We start from the raw sequence: 23,352 nt of genomic DNA on the forward strand, positions 1-23,352 counted from the left end.
TTGTTACATTGGTAGCGTGAGTTCATTTTATACCGTAGCGAAAGTACATAGTACTGTCTTTGGCGGATGTGGCGGAGAAAAGTATGTTGGATACGAATCATTTTACCAATCAATAGGGTAAAAATTCGAGAGACGCAGTTGCGCCGGAGAGTTGGTCGAAACAGTTGATTCCTAGAGATTTAATTGTTCAGAACCTTAATGCACTTTTGCACATACACAGATGTAGAGTCTGAATATAGCCACTCGACCAACTCTCTCCGGCCCGACCGCGTCTCCCGGATTTACCCTATTGTACTATGAAAATTCTGTGCGTGATGAAAATTTATGAGGGATGCCATAAATATTTCCCAGTACTGTATTTTATTGTTTCCTTTGGGTCCTGTTACATTCACGTGCCCAGGGGTCTTTTTATAACTGTAAAACAATTCGGAACCACCGTTCCTAAACGAACGAAAATGTATCTTGCCTCCGTCGCCAGAAAAGAAGAGGTGCGCCGCGCGCAGCATTTGAATCGTGGGACCGTTATAGCCAAACTCATCCAGTAGGGCTACAATCGACAGACCCAGCCCTAAATACATGAGAACCAAGAGGAATAAGCTGGGAACTTGTATATATACGAACGAGACTTGGACCTGACACTTGCGAGAAAGAGTCTTTGAAAGGTTAGACCTCTGGTGGCGCTGACGAGCACTAACAGTCGCGATACCATGGTGGGACTGAGACGCGACATTACCTACAATATATGCAAACTACATTCCTAAACGTTTGACCCTCAACACACCCACTTTAACCACCCCATTCTACTTCCCAAAATTCTCAACCACTAACAAAACCACAGATGGCAGCCACTAACTATATTAAACTCAGAGATGAAAAGAACCTCGAACCCCCAGATAATTCTGACAACCACTTACAACCGACAGTATTACATTTAATTCTCACTTTTCCTATAATACAGAAACGTGACCTAAAATCAGTCGCAACGTCACAGGCGACAATTGCTTTTGCAACGTAAAAGTTGTTCAACTCTCCTTGATCTACGATGGGAAAAGTTGCGATAAAAAGGCTGCGCGCCGATCGAAGGCGAGCGGTCATTCAATTGGATTTCGCAACGGCAGAGTTGCTGGCAGCGTGGTAGCGCGCGGAGGCGAGGCGTACAACTGTATCAGCGGCTGTCCGACGGGCTTCAGCGCCGCATAAAACAATGGGGCTTATAGTAAATATCGCGGACTGCCGGCGCCGCGACTAATATTAACCTCAAGCGGTGCATAACGATGATATTTTACGCTACGCTTCGCCACCACCTTCCACGGCCGTGCCCATAAGATCCCCGGGAATACAACGTCCGCGCGTAATATCTCCGATTTCATAATGCACCCCGACTTCCTGCTTTTCCAAGCCTTCTGAAATCCACCGATCCTCTGTGATCCTGCGAACGTGAGTCACGCAGCGCCTGACTTACGAGAACCGCTGGTTCACTGTCCTCTTCGCACGCAACGATTAGGCCCTCATGCGAGTCCCTCGTTTCGAAAAGGAGCCCTCGCCGACGAGGTTCACTCGATTATCATCGAGAGTGGCTTGGAAAATTGCATTGCTTGGAGCTTTGCAGAGAAAGTTTATGTGGGTAAAATCTTTGACATCAACGTACTTTGGGAAAGTTCGCTTGTGGGCTCGTGTACCACTTAGTTCGCGTTTATTGGAGTTGATGCAAATGGGAGAAATGATATCAAAGGTGTTGCTTGGAGTTTTATTGAGGAAGAAGTGAATGACGTGGATGATTACTACTGTAGAGCAGGAGATTCTAAATTTTAATTAAATTTGATAAAATTAGATAACAACTCCTGAAATAAGTGGATGCTATATACAGTAGACTCCCGTATAACGCGGTTAATACTTTATGCGCTGCATGAATTCGCGGTTTAGGAACTCGTGCTGTACGGGAATTTTTCTCGTATATCGCTCATAATCGATTATTGCTTTGCCAACTTTTATTTTCTACGTTTTATCGAATAGGACAGTATTTTAAAAATACATGGCATATATACGAAGTTGATTAACCCTCATCCGTTCCTCATTTCACGAACTGAATTTATCCGTCGGTGTCAAAGTGACACAGTGGTAAAAGATCGATGAAATAACAAGGTAAACAGTTATTTCTCGATATTTTTTCATTCAAATTGATGAGTTAACATTTACATCTTAGATTTTTCACAACTTTCGCATAAAATAAAACAATGTGCAGAGCATACTGCTTGCTTACAAGACTCACAAATACCAGGACACTGTAACTTATTACGAGAAAATTGTGTCAATTTGACACAAGTAGCGGATGAGGGTTAAAAAAACATATTATTAGGTAATTCCTAATTATGAATCGCGTTATATGAAAGCAGTATTCGCAATATCTTTGGCGCGTTATAGGAATTCGCGTTGTCTACTGCAGTGTCTTCCACCCTCGATTAAAAATACGACAGCTACTGGAAGCAATCAAAAGAATTTAATCAAATTTACACTTCCCCTAATTCTCACCTCAATTTACCTAGGCGCACTCCAAACAATATTAACTAACATCGCGCGCTGCATTAATTTCCTATCAATAGTCCCCTAAAAGACGAAAATCGCGTGACTTAAAGAACGCGCTGTACATCACCCTGCCAGGCTTGGTAAAAACCCGAGGACCAGGTTTCGCGTTTAACGTCATCGTCGTTCACCGTCTTAGCGCTAATACATCAGGACTTATCTCGCTGTTCCGTTCATATTTCCCCTGATTTACGCGTGTACCGCGTCCAAGTCGATAAGCGGCTCGTCCACGGGGACATCAATTCTCCGCGCGCGGGTATTCGATGTACACGCGGAAACCACGAGCGAATATCTCTTCCTTAATAAGCCGGCCTAACAGAGTCCGCGTGTTCTCGCGGCGAGCAGTTCGGGTTCGACACCGCGACCAGCGCGCTCCTCGCTTTATCGTTCGAGGGGTCTGGAAGCGCGAGAGATCGAATCTCCGCGATGATGCGATAGCGAGATGAGGCGTGGGAGCGAGCCGAGGCTAATCTTTCGAGGCAAGCAGCTCATTCAAAGCGCGTGTCTATCCCCGGCCGTGTTTCCTCTTCTCCAGGCCCATCAAGAGGGAAAGTTCGCTCGAGCGTCGTACTCGCCTTTCCTCCCGCGCTGTGCACGCCGCGCGGAAAAAATAACGAAAGGATATTAAACGGCCGCGGCAGTTTATTGCTGGAAGAAAACGAGTAGAACGCTGACGAGTACCCTTTCTCTCAGACAAACCGTACGTTTAAGCTCACTTTGCCTCATTTTCCTGAAATCTCAACTTCGTTCCTAACCGTCTCTCTAACCTACTAATGTACCTTAATAAGCAGCACACCGCATGCACACTGACAATCGCTATGCCATTAGAATCGCTTTTCCTCTCCCCGAAACTTAAGCATCGCCTTTGTAACCCTCCATCACTGCAGTGGACGAGAAACGCGTCCACGCGCAGCGCCAGTACGCAGCACGCTCGCGCGTGCGCCCTGCGTCGGAGCCGAAACCTCGTTTCGCATCGCTTTCCCCTAGCAAATCCCCCAAAACCGCTCCGCCTAACCTAACACCTCCGATTGAAACGTCACTGCGCGGAGATATCTTTGAGCAACGATCAGCTTCTAATGACCGCTACCCGTCGGATACGATTTTATATCTCCCTCGCAGCGGCAATGCAGTTAATGCGTAATACGTGGAATCGACGCGTTCCAAGCGATGCATTACGCGATTCCGTCTGCGCGCCGCTAAATCACCGAACAGCCGGAACCGTGGGTGAGAGATGCGTGTGTACGCGACACGACGCGGCGCGCTCCGTGCGCGGAGTACCCGTTAAGAAATGGCCCCTCGTAGGACAGCGGTAGTCGGCGGTAACGAGAAGTTACCGATCGTCAATGGCGGCCGCAACGGGGGTTTATAAATGGATACACCGGTACAAGCTCTGCACGCGGCATTACGCAACCACTCTCGCTAAAAGGGTGCACGGCCGCGCATAATTGCGCAACAATGCGCGGCTAGACAATGAGATATCGCGAGAATCGCGAGCCGCCGAGAGGAGCTGCCGACGGTGTCGCGTACACAGGGATCATCTTTCCAACGTGTCGCCGGGGCAGTCTCTGCGGCGGGCATTTCCTGAAGTTACGGGCGCATGGAATACGCGGGTCTCGCGGCCGGCCGGGGACGTTCTAGAGAAACGGTTCGAGGACTCTCGGCACGTAAGAGACTGGGTAACCCTTTCACAGGTTGATGTGCGCGACGGGTAAGACGGAGAGTAGAGGTACGTAGGATGTATGGGACGACGAATGACGCAGAAAAATGGAAAGGAGTAGATGTAAGACGTGGCTGTCTTTAGGGGTTATACCTAGACAGGAGGCCGAAAAGATGCGAACTTTTTTTGAAAAAGCGGAAGCATATATTTTTACAGAACTTTTTGCACTTCAAAGAGCAACATTTAAAGAACTTCCAAGATACATTTCTTGTAGAAAAATATTTACGTTTATAATGAAAATACAACGACATCCAAGAAGCCTTTTTAAAAACGGTGACCAAGATATCTCAAAAACTTCTGCAATAATCTTTCTGAAATTTTGTGGGCTTATTTTTTATATAAAAATCTACTGAATGACGGAGAGATTTTTTTCCATTATATAGTTTCGATTTTATCAACCAAAAACGGCCATTAGTGATAACCATGAAGAGATTTTTCGTTGATATAATCGAAACTATACATTGAAAAAAATCCTTCCGTCATTCAGTAGATTTTTATATAAATAATAAGCCCACAAAAATTCAGAAAGATTGGTGCAGTAGTTCTTTTTAGATATCTTGTTCACAGTTTTTAAAAAGGCTTCTTGGATGTCGTTGTATTTTTATTATAAACATAAGTATTTTTCTTCAAAAAAAAATTACAAAATGTTCTTTGAACGTTGCTCTTTTAAGTGCAAAAAGTTCTGTCAAAATATATGCTTCCGCTTTTTCAAAAAAAATTCACAAACATGCGCCTCTGTGCGGCCGCCTGACTACATAGGTACAACCCCTTAAACTGCTGTGATGAATCAAGGTACCTGGTTGGGGTACATAATTCCAACGGCGGAAGGGTTTATTTGCTTTCCAAGCCTGATTGTGAATTGGGGACGTAAGAAAGTTTGGAGTGACAAAATGAAAGAACTGCGACCTGGAAGAGAAGTTTTTTTGGGAAAATGGGTATTCTTTTGATTTCAGTATCTACGAGTGACACGTAGAAGTCTCGCGGTTAGAAATCAGTCGAGCAACTTTGTAATGAAACTCCACTCATCTTCAAGATAAAAAGCACACACGCTGCCATCCCACCCAAGAACACTTTCCTCCCAAGAATGCAAAAGATGCTAGAAGACACCATACCCAGAGTCACGTTCGCAACCGTCGCCCGCTCAGTCGCTGGCAAGCGACAAAAAGAAACCCCGTCCAACTCCCGCCGTAATAATTGGAAATCCATTACCCGAGCGCCGTGTCCGCCTAACGATGCCCGCCAAGTCGCGGCGAAGCTTTTCACGGGTTAACGCGCCCCGCCCATAACGGCCAACTTTATCGCCCATTGGATTCAGATAACGAGCCCGATTACGGTTCCAAACTTGAACGCACTTTGAGTTACAGTCTCGAGGCGGCGTGGCGCGCGATCGCCGCTGTAAAACAGCGGAGGGAAACGAGCCAAGCCTGTTGCGGCCCGCGCTGCCCCGCTCCCTGCGAAATTTCTCCGGCGCAGATTAGCGCGCGTTGGAAGCCGGGCGCTCCCCCCTTTCGCCCCGATCTGCCCGACATTTATTTTTGCTCGTCGCGTCGTTAGGGACGACGTTATGGGAAACGATACCCACGGCCGTTCCTGTCCCGAGGGGGGAGGGGGTGACGCGCGTAGAGCCGATCTCGCCACGCGGTCGCTTTCGAACGGCGAGCAACAAAAAGTCAGCGGGATACGAGCCGGCTCGACGATCGCGCAATTTACACGCGGAATTAATTCCCTCGTGGCAGCCAACGGGTTCCCGCGAGTACGCTTTTCAGATAGCACAGAGGGAGGGGCGGGGAGAGGCCTCGATTAATCTTGCTGCCCACCCCCGCGGTTAGGTGGTAAGGCCGGCTGGCTCCGCGGAGCCATCGTCTGGCGACAATGTTAATTGGTCCGCGTGTAATTTATACATCGGTGCTGTATCTGTCGCCTGCAGGCTGTCGAAGCGGAATGGATTGCATTAGGAAACGGAGAAGAGAGGAGAGGACGACTTGTCCGTAAATCACGCGCGAGGGGCGACGTATGAACGAACTCCTCTGACTGCCTCGCGTACACCGGCGAAGCATGAGCAGCGCGCAGGCGCTCCCTTGTCGCGCGGGCTTGCAAAGTCACCAGGGACTCGCTTCTCGATTTATTCCGTGCTTTGCAATTTTCCACGTGGCACTTTATGGTTTCGCGGCAGCATGTCGGATCTTTTAATCAGCCTGTGGTGGACTGTTTGAGTGATCACGCGGAAGTCGGAGGCTGGGTCAGTTTGCACCCGGGAGTATCTTACTGTAGATGCTTTGAACGGTGTTCTTTTTTTGTTAGAGCAGTAAGGGAGTAAGCTTTTAGATGTCGAAAGGTTTCTTCGATACTGTTACACTCGGGAAGGTTAGGCTGGGGTCTAAAATGATTCAGGGTGGTGGTTGGAAGGTTGTTTGTGAGAGATGATGTGGAGATTTTTTTTTTTCGTTTGTAAGGTGGTGGATAGGGAGTTTGGGAAGCTTGAAAGGGATTTTTCTCGTGTACCTTATGAATTTTTAAGGGGTTGTGCTTTTGGAGTTACGACGACTCGAATGCAGTCGATTCTCATTGTGAGGAATTCGTTGCAATTATTTGCATTTGACATGAACTTCAACTGAATTTATTCGCACAGAATTTTAGGAAGGTTTAGTGAGAAGGACTACACCTTAACCATCTATTACTAGCAGTTCATAGAAAGATATACTTAATTATGTAATAATGTGCGTCAACGATAGAACTAAAAATTCCACCGCTAGTTGTATTGCAAATCAATAACAGAGCAAACAATTTCAAGAGAAATTCAATTCCAGAGAGAAACCTCAGGAACAGATTGCAAGAAGGTGAGCCAAAAAACTCTACAAACAAAGTAGTCGCCGAGCTGTGATTAAAAAAATACCGACGGTTTCTCTGTCCATAGCACTTAATGGCGGAGGCAAACCCAAGGGAACACAATTTTTTGCGGCGAAGTAGAAAACGTAAACGTAAGAAAGTTGTTCCATCCAGCTAACTGCTAATAAGCACGGGCCGATCGAATATTGAAAAATATTAAATTCGATGATTTCGCGGTAACAGCTTCGGGTCTCGTTCCACTCTTTGTCCCCTACTTTCTACGTGCAGAGGTCAGTTGGCCCCCTGTTTGATTCCGGCTTAATGACACGCTCGATGGAACGAAAATACGCGGTAGCGTCAAAACGGCTGCTGAAAGCGGGATCGTTAATCAGAATGGAGCTTCGAGGCGAGAGACCGATTTTTTACACCGTCATGCCACCTTACGAAACGTGTTTCGCGAGATTTTGGAACAGCGTGGTTCGCAATGAGAAATAAATATCCCCGCCAACGCATTTTGTGGTTACCATCTCCGATGAAAAATATCCTTCTCATAAATTGACGGACCTCCAAGAATGTAATTAAGTGTCAAAGGGATTTGAACATATACCTACAGTAAATATACCGTGATTGTACTATAATTCATTATGACGGCTTATTATTGTTTATTCCAATTGAGAATAGATACCGTCTTGCGGTAGTCGTTTAATGTTTAATGCAATACTCCACCTTTAGTCAATTTAATCATGACTATGCAGAGGGAACATAACGGCACGTCCCGCGGAGCCCAGGCCACAATACTCCACCTTGCATCTATTTTAATATCGAGATATAAGAGTCGGTGGAACATGGAATATTTTATTAAGTTGTATAAAGTATAGTGATAGTTGAATAATTATTTAAACCTTTTCTGATTTCTATTTACCTTAAGGGGTTGCCTAGTCAGGCGGTCGAAAAGAGGCGAATATTTGTGAATTTTTTTTGAAGAAGCGGAAGCTTATAATTTTACAAAACTTTTTGCGTTTTAAAGAGCAACATTTAAAGAACATTTGGTAATTTTTTCGTAGAAAAATATTTAAGTTTATTATAAAATAACAAGCGACATCCAAGAAGCATTTTTAAAAATTTCGCGTGATTTTTGCAGGAAAAAGTCATGATTTCAACTTTAAATAGCTGCCATGTTGTTTTAACTTAATATTTCGGAAAATTCTCTCCGTCAACTTGAGGATACATTAATATACTAACGAAATCTTTTTTGTTTTTTGATTTTAGACAATCTGGTTCCGAATGGCAATGCTCACCGCAAAACCAAATTTTTAAAAATGCTTCTTGGATGTCGCTCGTTATTTTATAATAAACTTAAATATTTTTCTACGAAAAAATTACCAAATGTTCTATAAATGTTGCTCTTTGAAACGCAAAAAGTTTTGTAAAAATATACGCTTCCGCTTCTTCAAAAAAAATTCACAAATATTCGCCTCTTTTCGACCGCCTGACTAGGCATAACCCCTTAAGAATTGTTACACATTCAACGCAGAAACGAACTGAAAATCTAGCTCCTCAAATCTAACAAGCAATTTCTGTGATTGATATGTCAAAGAAATTCATATTCCCTACCACTATTATTATTATTATTACTAAATGACTTAATTGCACCATTACAATTAAAATTAAAATTAAAATGAAAATTACAACGGCGAATCCACTGTCCATAGTAGATGGCGAATCCCCTTTTTTAATCCACCTCCACCTCCGCCAAATGAACATACCCGAGATAAATCATATTGACCAAAACGAGCACACGAACGCAAACAGTAGAATTATTATTCATTCCCAGCCGCTTCAAGAAGGATCTCTCAACCAAAGAGCAACATTCTCTACCGCGATTATGCCCGCCTCGACTTCAACGCCCGCCGGTCGAGAGTCCGGCGTAAGTCGAGCGTGAAACCTCGTGAAATTCGAGCTTAAATTTCACCGAACCCCATTGACGTCTCCGCAGCCGATCGTCATGAAACAAGGCTATTGAGATGTAATCGCGGCCAGGCAAAGCGAATATAGAGGATCGCTGGTAGACACGGATGACCGCGAGTAACAGGCACACGGATGCACCGAGAAGGACCTGTACACGTTCCACGTTGCTGCGGCAGAGAAATTTGCCTGAAAAAAGAACGGGCCGCATGCGGGTGGCCCGCCAACCGAAGCGTTCACGAGTCCCGAGACTTTCGTTCGGCGTTCTTGCGCCGATCTCGCGGTTTCCAAACCCTCCCGACAACGCTTCGTCATCGGCCAACTTTTTCGGCACTGCAGACCCCCGAGCCGATCTTCGAATCTCAATTTGTAAGAACGAATTGGGACTTGTTAGAATGGAACAGGGAGCATCGTCTGGGTTAGTTGAAAGTTTTACTCTACGAGGCTAGATGGAGAGATGGATTTTAGAAGCAGAATTTTTATTTGTTTTGTTCATGATTATCTACGCGAGAGAAATAGATTTGTATAATATTATGCTGTTTCACAAAATTGGTTACAAGTTAAAAGCAAAATCTGTTAAATGTAAATTAGATGCACAAATTTGCAATTTTTATTTTTCACATTATCACACATTTCTGTGGTAGAAAAATTCATGAGGAGCCGTACAAATGTAATGTTACTATGTGCTTAACATCCTAAGGAAATAAGGGTATTAAAAAAAATAAATATTCTGTTTTTATGGTAAATTTATGGAGACAGTGGATCTGTAATGAATACTGTTACCTACGATAGTCCTTCGTAGAAGTTTATTTTTTAGAGAAACAAGGGATTCCTTTCGCGGACAGAACTGGTTTAAATAGCAACGCGTAGAGAATAAGAAGCATACTTATTATTTTTATATGGAAAGCAAGAAAACGTTGGCAACATTAAGCAATTCGTATTCAATTCTACTTCTCCTCGAATCATTTTACGAATAAAAGCAGTGGAATAGCAGCGTTCCTATTCATTTCTTTTCAAATCGACTCTAAACAGATTATCACCAACTCCATATTTCTGAAACCTTCAAAGGGAACTGTACAGTACCCAGAAAGAATATAGCAAGCCCATAAAATCTGCGAGGACCGCAAAGTTTACAGCTTCGATGTTTCGGAATAAGAAGTATGGCGTTCCTTAGGGGAGGTAAGCTTTCCAGATCTCTTATTCTGAATCTTTGGGAATCTCCCAGCTTTTTACGACCTCGCCATATCCCTTCAAATAGAACTGTACCAAGGAGATGCTCGCCGGGTGCACCGCGAGATTCGCAGTTTATCCAAAAATCACGCTAGAGTTACTGTGGCTCCGCGTGGGGAAAATTGAATCTGCCAAGTGTGATGAGGTCGACGCCAGTGTTCGTGGATTCGCACCATTCGCGAACGTAGGGAAGAGAAGGTCTGGCTCGCGTCCAGCCAGTGTCCAATGAAGTTTCCATTATAACCTGCCGCGGATGAAGCGGAATTTCATTCACGGACCACGTACAGGTCGTCGTGCACGTTACGGTAGTAACGAGTGTACGTGATCACCATAATACACGAGATTGGATAAATCGCGGCTACACGCCTGATTTATTTCGCCTGCGGAATGCCACGATGGAAGACGTACGAAGTATCTGAACCCCCGACGGTGAAATAGTGAATCCAAGCGTTGCTCGACTCGGTGGAAAAATTTCCACTGTTTGGCAAGTGCTTTCAGTGTCATAGCATTGTGCGGATTCCTATTCGACTTTTCTGAGATAGGTGGAACTGAAGTTGGGGGTGAAATAATGTTGAGAGGGTTGGAATTTTGAAATGCAAGGGTGGAGATGGAAGGTGTTATAGAGTTTGACTTGATTCTGAAGTAGACATTTTAAATCCAAAAATGTGGGATACAGAAAATAGGAAAATAGGAAATATGACGTAACTCTTCGTGGTCACACCTTCTTATAATCACAAACTGGGCACATGGGGTTCACTGCACCCCAGCGTCATTTTTGAGTTACCATTTTCGTATTTTTTAATCCTTTAACTAGTCAGTGATAATTGTACGTTCGTAATGCTGTAATAGTCTTTTTCTAGAAATGTAAATTTTGATAAGATGAAATTTGTAGATGAAAAATAGTTGTGGAAAGGATCGATTTTTTTTGTAAAATTCGCCAAATTGTGAAGCTTTGATATTAAGGTCTAAAATTTACAGGAATATTGACAAAGAAAAAAAAAATTGCCTGGGGTGCGATACACCCCGTGTGACGACGAAGGGTTAAAGTTCCTCGCAAGCCATATATTGGGGATTAAAATTCTGAAAAACTCTGTAAGCTACCTATCTGACTTTCAACCTCCCTTGAGAGAATTGCGTCGTCTAATCATCCCTCAAAAACTCGATTCTCTGAAAACTAACTGGAATTTCAAAAGCATTAAGTTCAAAGCAAACTTTAAACAAAGTACCTCCACAGCACACACCATGCACACAGGTGTGACACACTCGACTTACATTTCAATTACAGAAACCTCTTATCCCTCAGAATAAAATGACACTAACACATCTTCCACCCCACTGCAACATACAAGCACCGTCAAACCTGTATCCAAAGCTCGTCACCAACGCCCGCAGGCACAGGCAGCTTCAAACAACTCCCCAATACCCTCCCACCTTGCTCCACTCGCAAAAATGAATCTTCAAATCCAGTGATAAAAAAAAATCAGAAAAAAAACAAAACAAACCCTTCAGTACACAAAACACCCTTACCCACGCGATTAACACAAGCAAGCCGGCATTCCCAAATATCCCTGACCCCGAGCAGGGATCTGACGAGGGCGGAAGTCGTGTCTGCCAGTGGTTCGATGAAAACGGAGACAGAAGTAGGGGTGAGGCTTTGGTTCGATGAAAAAGAGGCAGATCGAGGGGCGAGCCTTTGCTGAAATGCTCGGTCCAAGGGCAAGGTGAGGCAGGCTCGAGGGGGATGAGAGATGTGTGGAGCGGAGGGTGGAGGGGGAGAGAAATAGCGGAGGAGGGCAATGGCGAAGTCCACAAAGCAGCGGTGCTTTAAGGGAGAAAAAGCTTTTTGCTGCGGGGTTGGAGTCCCCGAAGCAACCACGACTTTGCCCGAGTAAGAGCGAGCAGGCGGAGAGCGGCTGGGGGAGCAGAATCGATTTCAGCCCCACCCGGATGCGATAGACAGGGAGAGGAGGCAGTGCCCCCGATCCTCCTGCGCCGGTAGACGTATCGCCGACGAGGACGGCGGAGTCGGCAACCGGCTGTACCGTACGCTTTATAATAAGATACTTTATCGACGACGCGGCAGGTATAAAATCGCGAGATATATCACTTGTCGGGGGCACCCACCGACACGGTCTATCTTTCGCGAGGAAGACGGAGAGTATAGCATATATAGGTACGTAAGTTCCACGCGAACTTCTTAGGTATAGGCCAGAAGACGGGGCTTTCTGTTAATAGCGAACTGTATTGTGAAATATTTTTTTTTTAGAAAATACAGGTAGTTAGAAAAGAAGGATTTAAATTCGTTGGGGCTTATAGTAAGTATTTACTGAGAGAATTAAAAAATGATTAATAAACATAGGTCCTAAAATCAATCCTTTCGGTGTGAAATGGATTTTTAACCGACTTCAAAAAGAAAGAGATTCTACGTTCGATTTATATGTATGTATGTATGTCAGCATGTATTATGTTTGTCGGCGAATTTCTCCGTAACTACTGGACCGATTTTCGTGAAACTTGTTGCGTTTAGTTTAGCCTTAATCAACTTAGGTCACGGAGAAAGAATTATCAAAATCGGTTCAGTAGTTTTGAAGTTACACCAAAAATAAGAAATCTGTTTCATTAACCGACTTCATTATTTAAATAAATGTAGTTATATAACTTGAAAAGGTAAAAAGTAAGACAATTTAAAGAAAATTAAAACCGACTTCAATAAAATAAAAATGCGCTAAAAAGTAAAAAATCATTTTGTTCCTTATTTAATCTACATACAAAAATGGGGATTCGTAGATTAAATCGTTTTTAGCATCTTTACCAACATTGCCTTTTTTGTAAGTAATTTGTAAAAACCTTATTTATCTCAGTTCGAATGCTGATGAATTCTTTTTTTTTGGTATCATTGATTTCTCCGATTGTCAAACTAAAGTATAATCTCAGATTGTATTAAAAGGACGCTCTACAACAAATCTCTCCGACCATAACATTTTATCCCCATTGAGATGCAATATTTGACTGCCTCCGTGACAGTAATTCTACAAGACCCACCCTATTTGTCCCGTAACTCGGGATTTAAATAAACTTGTTGCCATCTAGATTAACTTCAACACGCGTGTACAGTGCCCTGCAGATATATAGTGACGTCGTAAACGTACCAGGGGGCAATGTTGGTAGCTTACTTGAGAGTCGTCTCTCAAATCAAGACCCCCGTGAGATATTCGACACACTTTTGGAACATTAATTCTTTACAGTCCCATAAGACGTAGAAAGCTGACCAAATGAGTAGATACAACTGTAGAATAATCGCTCAAGAACAAATTTAGTGCCTTGGACCCTCAGAAATATAAATGTACCCTATATTTAAGTTAGTCCCCAATTAGTCACTATATCTCTGCAGAGTAAAATAAATTTTCTAATAGTAATACAGTGAAATCATACAATCTGACAAATATTAAAATAACCACATTCCAATCACCAGGGTAAGCTACTTAAAATGTCCATTTTGGCAGTTAGTTCAGAGCAATAACACTCATCAACAGAACCCACCCATAGACGTCCTCATTTTAGGCTTCCAAGCATTCATCAATGAGTCACTGGAATCTAAATGAAAGGTCCATACAATCAAAAGCGAGGCTCTGTTTATTTTCCCACGTTTTACAAATCTATTGTCTCGACACTTAAAATCTGTTTGCATTAGCAATGGCTGACCTGACCGATTTCTCCATTTCGCTGGTCTTGCATGTAGGCCCAGTGGAAGAGCAATAGTCGTGTGGTTCAAATCATCTAGCCGCTAGAATCAACAGCTTTCGAACGTTGGGGCAAGGACGTTCAAAAAACGTGGGAACACATGGAGACGAGACTCGCTTAGGGTCGCATTTACTACGTAGGTCACTTCCCATTCGGTTTCTATTACACACTCTATAAAACACTGAAATAGGACACCGTAGACGGCCTCAGTCTTCCTGCCTCGATCGGTGCCTCACTTAATCTGCCCTGGCGGATACGGGGTCTTTTGGGACCCAACCTACATATCAAACTACTTGTGTACTTCTATAACTTACTCCAATTACGAGATAACAAAACTGGACCTGAAAAAGTGGAAGACCTGTTCGACAGAATTTTGTCTTCGTTACGTAAGTGATCTAAGGAAAACGTCACTTATCGCTATGAAGATGATAGGCATGTCATTTGCAGTCCAAGGGTTAAATAAGAAATTTACAAACTGACTATATCTATACTACCAACAATAAGTATTAGGTCGACGCAAAAGTTACGAAAATGTCTTCTGTATTACACCAACTTGTACTTGCACCAGAAAAGTGACAGAAGGCCATAGACCGACCAGGAAAATCCTTTGATTAAAACAACACGTAGGTAATGTATTTTTATTTTTAATAAGGACTTTAGTTAAATAAAGCAAACGAATTTCTGCACCGACCTAATACACCTACACCAAGTAAAGGCTCAAGAAAGATTTCTCCACTGGTTTTCGGAATAGACAAGTACACAGTTGATGCGTGGACGATTATGGGTGCGTGACTAGGGGAACCAAATACGGGAGCGACAGCGAGGAGGAACGCGCCTCGTAACCCGGTGCTATTTGTTTTCATAAAAGTGGGCGTAACTCGTAAAAAATGTATTGACAGTGCCATTAGATCGGATTGCCCCTTTCTCGCGGCGTGTTTGCCCAGGCTCGTAAAACTACTGAATTTGTCGAGAGGGTTTACACTGGCAGCGCGCGAAGACCAGTCCCGCGGGTACCGTTTTCCCTAAAAATTAGAAAACTTTCGCCCACGCGGAAGCCTGCTTGTTTTAAGTAACTGCATCAAGCACGATCGCGGCATCGTGAATTTGTTTAGCTGATGGTCTCTTCGGACCTTGAGATAGCTTTACTCTAAGATTTCCTTGGTTTCTAGTGTGCGAACCCCGTGAAATATTATACAGGAGGACAAGAAGTAACGATAGAAGGTACGAAACACAGGGGAACATGAATCAAGATCGTCAAATAGATATTGAAAAGAATATACTAGGGGAGAAGGTGTTAAAATGGACGAGTCTTTTTAAATCGAGGGAAACACATTAAATATGTACAAATTGCGGACGGTGGAACAAACAAAAGGTGGAAATGGTAGCTCATAGATCTGAGATAATGTATCGGTAGAACTTTAGCGCGAAAATTTAACTATTTTGAAGGTACGCTATTTCTACAAAATTTTGTAGAAACATGTCTTCAAGAATTGGAGTGTTAATATGCAGCAGAGCAGAAAAGGTAAAAATTACGTAAGAAAGAGTTGATTATTTACAGATTTTGTATTTTAACATTAAAACAAGTTTCTTTTTCCTGTTTGTAGTAATTACATGTAAAATTTCAAAATTATTTAGGCCCAAAGAAATTATAACAAAATCGAAAAAAATTAAAAAAGTTTGAAAATGAGAAGAGAAAATGGAACAATAAAAAATAAATAATTGAATGGACTTTTAAAAAAAAATTATGGTTTATCAATGAAATGAAATGTGCATTTGATGTTTCATGAAAGTTTCTTACAAATTTTAACAAAAATTACATATTAAACATCTCTATCACATTCAGTGGAAAAGTTAGAAAGAAGAAGGAAAGAATTACTTGGCGAACTAACAAAAGTTGTAATATGAACCACCGCGGTCCACATTGCCACTTCCCGCATTTTTTCAGAATAATGTAAAAGTCTCAGTTTGGGAAAGTTATTTCCAAATAACTAAACATAGCATTTCGAAGTTCAACCTTATGACTAATTATGCCTGTATAACTAACATACCCATTTGGCAATAAATATAAGAAAAATAATTAATTAATTACAAGTTACTTTTGCACGAACAAAAACGGACACTGTCCCTATTTACTTAAAGTAAACACGCCAATCGCAGCAGTTCCGCCTAGTGATATTAGAGAACACTAATTGTAGCGTTTATTTCAATCCTACCTGGTATTACTACGAGTAAGTTATAAACCAAGAATCTAAATAAAAATTCAAATAAACTATGAGTAACAGGTAGGTAGGCCTACAACTAGGAAATAAAGAAACAGGCATAAACAACATAAATAACTATTACAAACGCGAAAAGCGTGTTGCGAAGCGAGAGAGCCAATAAAATACTGCTATCACATATAATGGCAAAGTGTACAGCGAATTTTTACTGAAAAAAGCCAGCGTGGGGCGTTTGCGCGGCTATTCCTGGGGCAGGCATTCCCGACGAAACTTAAATAGCCAACTGCAGACACGATTATTGATTCGAAACTGCATCGACCCTCCTCTCTCGTCTACCCTCAGCGGTGCTGGGCAATGCACGGTTCTGTTGGCCTACTTTAACCCCGCACCCTGCGAGCCCGACCAACGCCATACCCTGCCAGGCGAGTGGAAATTCTGCTCGCCGTTTCGCACGCGACGGAACGACGATTCTCGATTGCGGCTGACGCATGGCATACACGGAATCGCGATCGGTTCCCCCGTTTACAGAGCAATACGTGACGTTTCGCGCTTCGCTGCCCAGCAATCCAGTCGAGAACGCTGCGAACTGATGGAAGTAACCAGCGGAAAATCTTACTTTTCCACGCGCGCCGATTCTTCGTTCTGCACCTCAGCTCGCGAGCTGCTCGACTGTGAAGGATGGAGTTTTCTGAAGGAAGGATTTCGAAGGGCTCAAGCTGGGTTCACGGAAGAAAGATATGGCTTGGATTTTCTTGCTTCTGCCTTTCTATCAGTGAATTCATAAACTGTTGGCCACTGGAAAGATGTTGGAAGGTTAAAGCTGGGATTCTTGATAAAAGGATTGGATATTGAAGGGTGGAATTCTGTGGCCAAAGAATTTTAAATGACCATAGATGATGCAATACTGAAACACCCCTGTTGAATTTAAGCAGTCTTTTCACTGCAACGCCCTTAAAAAATACCGTTGTTTGAAACTTTCTTTTGCCACGATGAAAATGTGTTTACTAAATTGAATTTGTTTCTATTTACTAAGAATACCAATTATTCGGAACATAATTTTTTTTCATATTTGTTTAATGCTGGCTTTCGTCAAAATAGGTGGGTATAATATGTGCTGTAAAAAGCGCAAAAAAAAATTTTGAGGAACCATTCATCTGACATAAAAAAAAAACAAATAGATTTGTGATCAGTATGACTGTCGCTATATTCCGAATTATTTAGATTGAATCGGATTGATGAAGGATTAACAAAATGGCGGACGTCCAAAGTTGAAATATCGAAATTGGCTAGATTTTTTAATCATTTTGCAACGCAAAAGATGAGAGAAATACAATGAAAATTTGTGATTCCAGTTCAGGCCATAGCGACAGTGATACCGATTGCAATCCTTCCTATTTTGGCGAAAGCAAGCGGTAAAAAAAATATGACATAAACCCCTTTGCATTCCCCAAACACGCATTAACAAATAGAAAAAACCTCAACCCAGCAACACCATTCTTTTTGTGACAAAAAACAGTTCCAAAAAACGGCAATTCCCTAGGGCGTTATAGTGGAAAGACCCCTTAAGGGGTCTATGCAGTAGAAAAATTGATTTTTTATTGCATTTTCCGGAAGTACTATCCTTTCTGAATAAATTGTCGCTTGGTTTATAGTAAAATTCGCAAAATTGTAGATTTGACAGCTAAAAACGTCAAGCGGCAACCTATAGCGTCGCCTTTACCCAGAAACTTTAAACGCGTTTTCCTCGAATATTTGTTACTCTTCATTTTTTTCCTGATGGCGAACGAATTGAGGTTCAGATCGACTTGGAAAAAATTACGGGATGTGTAAACCATGTGCCATTTCGGGGCAAACCTCTTATAGTGCCTGTAAAAATACGAGATTTTCATAAAAAAATTAAGAAGTCACCGGATTTTTCTAGCGCAGAAACAATGATGGTCTTGATTAAAAAAATTCGGTGACTTCTTAATTTTTTATGAAAATCTCGAATTTTTACGGATCCTATAAGAGGTTTCCCCCGAAATGGCACACGTTTTACACATCCTGTAATTTTTTCCAAGTCGATCTGAAAAAATAAAGAGAAAAAAATATTTTAGAAAAATGCGTTTAAAGTTTCTGGACAAAAGCGACGATATAAGTTGCCGCTTGACGTTTTTAGCTGTCGAATCTACAATTTAGCGAATTTTACTGTAAACCAAGCGGCATTTTATTCAGAAAAGATAGTACTTTCGGAAAATGCAATAAAAATCGATTTTTCCCCTTAAGGTAGTAGAAAAAATCTGTTACCTTTCGCGTTCCTTGCCTTTCAATCTAGAATTCGTGAACCATCGAGCACATTGAAATTCGATGTTATAGAAAATTTCAAGTAAGCAAAGCTGCACATTATCTGCTACAGTTGAAAGAACGCGTTCACTCGTCAACGGTAACAGATTTCTCAATATCCACGTAAAGGCTGTCTTTACAGTTCCATTTGACCGCTGCTCAAGTTTCCCAGCACGAACCGTGCTCACCGCGGTTTGAATACCGAAACGTTTTAAAACTCTTTCCATTACGAGAAACCGCGTGTCGATACCATCGAACGTACACCACAGAACAACGGCTTATGTAACAACAGCTGCCCGGTGTCTGCGCAACTATTTCATCGGAAACACGCTGATCCGAGGCAACAATAGGGCGAAGCGTAATTCCGATGCTTGAGGGAAAAAACGAGCACGATTCTACGTGCCTGTCGCTGCGACAATAAAACGGTTTTACGAAGAATTGGACGTTTATCACGGTAGATAGGTGTGCTACAGATAAAAGAAATATGATCAAAATTAATTCACATTCATTTTTTGTGAATGGAACTGCTCCCGTATATTTGTACTTTCTTTTCTTCATTTGTCTTTCTTAATTATTATTCGGGTGATGAATCTCTACTATTGTATATATTAGGCTCTGCACCGTTAATAAATAATAATAATAATAATAATAATAATAATAATAATAATAATAATAATAATAATAATAATAGTTAGTTGGTCAAAGAAAAACAAAAAAAGATAGCACAACTTTGATTACATCAGTTTCCAATTACGACACTAATTAAGTTGGAAAACATAAAAATGAAAGAAATTCAAAATTTCCTTAAAATAAAAAGCTGGAAGCAATTCAAAAGATACAAGTAGGTACCTTTATCCATAAAGGAAGCAGAAACCCAAATGGCGTTTTGAACTATCAGGGAAAAATTTAAAAAATATGTACCTCCATGGAAGAAAGCAGAATTCTTTAATAACTCGAATTTTTTAACAATTCAACCTTGGTAAACGTAAGGAAAAGATTCCCTATCAAAAAAAAAAAAAATAAAGAAAGAAATTACAAAGCCACCCTTCTTCCTCCAAACGAAGACACGCAAAGACAGACATCCCATCCGCTTCACGCGCAGCTCAATATCGATGGTCGCCGCTAATTACGCGAAGCGGCAAGCGGAGTCGCCGGGCATTCGCGTCGCGCGTTGCGGACAAGGTTGGAGCGCGTTCGGCGGCTTTCGCACGTATCGACGCGATCCAACCGCGATAATTAGAAACGGTAAACGAATTAAGCTGTAAGTGGCTTTCTCCGTGCGCGTACGGCGATAATTTATGCAGGAAAGTTGGCATTATGCCGCTAATAGGGCTGCTTCCGATGATATTTATAGAGCACGTTTCATAATACGCTGTACGTTACGGAGCGGCGATAATTAGAGGCAAGGCGGTGGCAAGAGGCTGCCCGTCCCGCCCGTAACTATTCCCATCGGTTTTTCGCCGCGACAAAGGCCCCCTGAATCTTGCCGAGCCGTGCCCAGGCCGCGGGCCGCGAGTTACGGACGACTGTTTGCTCGCGGCCGGATCGAGGTGTCTTTGAGAGACGCCGATGGTGCACGTGCGAGCGGGCCCCGCGCACAAACGCCGGCGAGCAATAATCGTGCCTCATCGAGACGAATCGCGAGCGGTCCGCGGCCGCCACGGCCCAGGCAAATTTGAGAAAGCGGAATGATTGGTATAATTACGCCCAGCGGAGTCGTAACTTCGCTGCTGCCCCCTTTTCAGCCCGCGGAATGGATGAAGGCCTGTGCTAGCCGAGGTACGCTGGCCTATTGTGTTCCCCGGCTTCAATGTGCTACCGTAATGGGCTCGAATTCTCAACGAGAGTGCATACGTGCTCTGCAAGATGTAGAGTAGCCGAGGGTATTGGATAGAGACATCTTTATTAGGCAATTTCTACTGGGATCGTTCTTTCGGGGAGAAGAGTTGCTGTGGGCATTTAACCCCTGACTACGGGCATGTTTGCAAGTCGCTACCACGGACGTGTAATCTCTCTGTTTACTTGGCGATTGTGGTTATCAGTGGGTCATTCTGGTTAGACGGTTTGAAAAAATCGATTTTTCCATTTAACATTTTTCGAAGGATATATCCTTAAGAATATACTGTTAAATTTTCGTGGAAAAATTCTAATTATTTTAGCTTCTATATAGGCATTTTGTAAGGAGCGCAGAAGCTCCGCGTCTTTAAACGCGTTTTTTTTTGAATAGTCATTTTTTCACACAGTGCAGGTAAAATCTGAAAATCTATCGAACCGATTGCTTTATAAATTGCACTGCTTATTCTGCACACCTAGAATTCGGGCAGGGACTACAACCAAGTATTTTTATTGAGTCTAGCCTACTTTTAAAATCGAAAATAGCACAGAAAAAAGGCGAAATGCATTGATTCTTGCATTTTGCCCGCCACTTTTGCTAATTTTGAAGACAAATCACTAATTATAGTCCGAACGATAGAGACAGTCATGCTGATTAAGAATCTATTTGTATTTTTGGTTTCAGATAAGTCCAACAGCTGAAATCGCCTGCAGGAGCGAGACATGAATTTTTAACTATGTCATGAAAATCGCCTTCAAAAGCGTTTTAAAAGCAATAATTTTATTACTTTTATATTTTTTACTTGCTGTAGAAATGTAGTTTAATAAATAGAAAAAAGTTTTATTCCATTACTGTAATTCCTTTCTTCGCAATAAATTCCTGAAAATCGCTGAATTTATTGACGCGCTAACCAGAATGACCAGAATACGTACAACGGAAACTACACTAATATAGTTTATAAAAAAAAAATGAAATTTAATTTCGGACCTGCTGTTCCATAGTTACACCTTCGACCAGCTCGCGTGGGGGTCTAGAAGATTAATTAATATATAAAAATTTATGGATATTTTTCTATTTATTTTTTTTATAGTCTCTTAAGACAGCATACTAAAGGTAGGTAATGACAATTTTGTATGAAAACTGTATATTATTCCTGAAAAAAAATCTTAAGAATGGCTTACTTCTCCGGCCGTCACAGTGGTGTTCCCCCTTAAGTCACTGTGTTATAAAAATAAATATATTATGTATCTATTTTATTTAACCCCTTAAGGAATCATCTCCGTAATATTATGTTTCTTGCGAACAGTCTCAAAATTCCACCTCCGTAATATTACCTTCGATGGGATAGTAACCACTCACGCTTTTTTTCGAAAAAAAGTGTTTCATCCCAGTTTATAAACATTTATACAGTAAAATAGAAACATAAAAGAAGGTTGTCATTTTTTAACTACCTTCTAAAATTTAGTGTGTCGTTAAGGGGTTAATGATTTGTATTTGTTTGCACAGATTTTTTATAATATTTCATACAAAGTGTATGTTTATAATATAGTGTTTAATAGATTGCGGAATGAACGTAACAGCAGAAATTCTTCAGCAGAATATTGAGACCTGGGAAAACGGTATTTCAATTTACCATCGTGCTAGAGTAATGAATTGTTCACTGTTACGAGAGGCATGGTAAAAAGCGTCATCAACGCAGTCGAGCACGGAACGGTCGCGGCTGAAAAGCGGCCGCCGTCGCTGGTACTCGCCCCTTTTACCGAAAAGCGCCGTCCACGAGGTAACGAAGTGGCAATTACGCCGTACGCCGACGAAGCTACCACAGGTGAAGTTGCTTGAACTCGGGAGCAGCGAGCCTCGAAATTTCATATCCGCCACAACGCCTTCCTATCGTTAGCGCAATGCTTGCAACGTTCCACGATGTTCGACGCGTACAAAGGAATAATTGGGGGAGGACGACATAATGTGTACAGGGTGACTTTAGAACCTGGATGAATACTCAGAATATTCCTTGATATTTTCTACTTCGATTTGTCTGCATTGATCAGTGCGAGAAGATAACGATCATTTTTGTGACTGACATTTTTGGAAATGGTATTAACCCTTTAACAGTTTATCACGTGCAAGGCACGAGCAGAGTAAGGTAAAACCAATTTAAAAAATGATTTTTTTACAATTTTGATCACAAACGGAAATACTTTAGAACATAAAAAGAAGTTAAAATTTTATTAAACTGTCATGAGGTTAAAGTATGTATTGGCTACATATGCTACATTCATACTTAGCAGTATGATTACTCAAGTTGAAACTTCTGTTCACCAAAAAGAAGAATTCAGTTACTAAGGGCTGATTCGAATAAAAAAAAAATTATCTTTAACCTACGAGTCTGATTGTTGCATATGATTACCTAAGACAGAAAAGCGGGGGCTCCTTATCCAGTGGGCCCAAGGGTGGCAGTGATCCAAGGGCGCTTAAGAATCAAGTACGTTGAAATGCTTTTTTCTTTTCCATTTTTTATGAGAGCAGAGACACGACAACCGTTAAGTCTATCCGATGTACCGCCTTGCATCGATTGTGAAAAAACTGCAGTCTATACGCTGTATAGAGTTGGTACGTGAGGGGTTAGGGCGTTCAATTTGTTTACCCCAGGGCGCTGAAATTTGTTAAAACGACCTTTCAGAAAAGTAGGTATTATCAAGTCATTGATAAAAGTGAAAGATATACGACTGCAGTTAGTTACAGTACCCTATACTGTATTCACTACGTAGAGTTTACTTTGCCACCCTTCACCTTCAATCTGAATCACCCCATTCACATATTATGAATCTAAGAAATAAGAACACCTACAACCAAACAAAAAGAGGAAACTCAATCCACCGCATAGTTCTCCAAATATCATTCCACAAACCCCCTACCAA

At 42.0% G+C, this 23,352-nt stretch overlaps 1 protein-coding gene across 3 annotated transcripts in view; it reads right to left on the reverse strand.

Moving 5' to 3' along the window:
- Positions 1-23,352, reverse strand: part of LOC143374237 (puratrophin-1) — a 464,976-nt gene that overhangs the window by 405,708 nt on the left and 35,916 nt on the right. The gene's annotated exons all lie outside the window — the stretch shown is intronic.

Source organism: Andrena cerasifolii, chromosome 1, assembly GCF_050908995.1.
Source record: "Andrena cerasifolii isolate SP2316 chromosome 1, iyAndCera1_principal, whole genome shotgun sequence".
NCBI classification, from domain to species: domain Eukaryota; kingdom Metazoa; phylum Arthropoda; class Insecta; order Hymenoptera; family Andrenidae; genus Andrena; species Andrena cerasifolii.